This window comes from Myotis davidii, unplaced genomic scaffold (assembly GCF_000327345.1).
Source record: "Myotis davidii unplaced genomic scaffold, ASM32734v1 scaffold609, whole genome shotgun sequence".
In the NCBI taxonomy this organism is placed as follows: Eukaryota; Metazoa; Chordata; class Mammalia; order Chiroptera; family Vespertilionidae; genus Myotis; species Myotis davidii.
The window spans coordinates 1669678-1670323 of NW_006300164.1; the positions used below are offsets into that span (position 1 = coordinate 1669678).

Here is a 646-nt window from a genome sequence, read left to right on the forward strand (position 1 = left end):
CCCTCCGGGGCCCAACCCCCTTTCCCTCTGGACTTCTCTCCCAGTTCACATCAGCCCAGGGCTCCCCAGCCCCACCCCTGCTTGGCAGACCACCAGGCTCCCGGACCCCCCACCCGCCCTCTATCTCACCCCAAGCCCAGCACAGCCCCCAAGGTGCCTGGGGACACCACCAATGCTGGGAGACAGTCCAGCCACCTGCACCCAGGCCGGGGTGGCCCGATGAGGGAGGGGCCTACCTGTGACACCCTGGGGACACGCTGGGCCAGTTGGCCTGGATGGAGGGCTATGGGGGAGAGGGGGGACTTCCATACGGAAAGCGGGGGTCCCGCCCTGTGCCCTTGCATGACCTTGCCCCAAGCCGCAGCAGCCTGGCCCCTGGAGGAGCCCGTGGGCAGGAAGGGGCTCAGGGGGGAGAGGGGGGCTCGGGGGACAGGGAGAGGGGGGCTCAGGGGACCACCCATCTCCCTCCCACAGCCCGTCTCTCATCATCCGAGAGACGCCGCGGAGCTGGAGAACACGCAGGGAGGCCGCGCTCTGCGCCGAGGGGTGCTTCCCACGTGGGGTCCCCGTCCGCCCAGGAGGGGCGCTCAGAGAGGTCACTCCCCCACCCATGGGAGGCAGGTGGTTCCAGGGCCTGTGCCCTTGC

General features: G+C 70.3%; 1 protein-coding gene across 1 annotated transcript in view; it reads right to left on the bottom strand.

Moving 5' to 3' along the window:
- Positions 1-646, bottom strand: part of NOTCH1 (notch 1) — a 76614-nt gene that overhangs the window by 68041 nt on the left and 7927 nt on the right. The window lies entirely within an intron of this gene.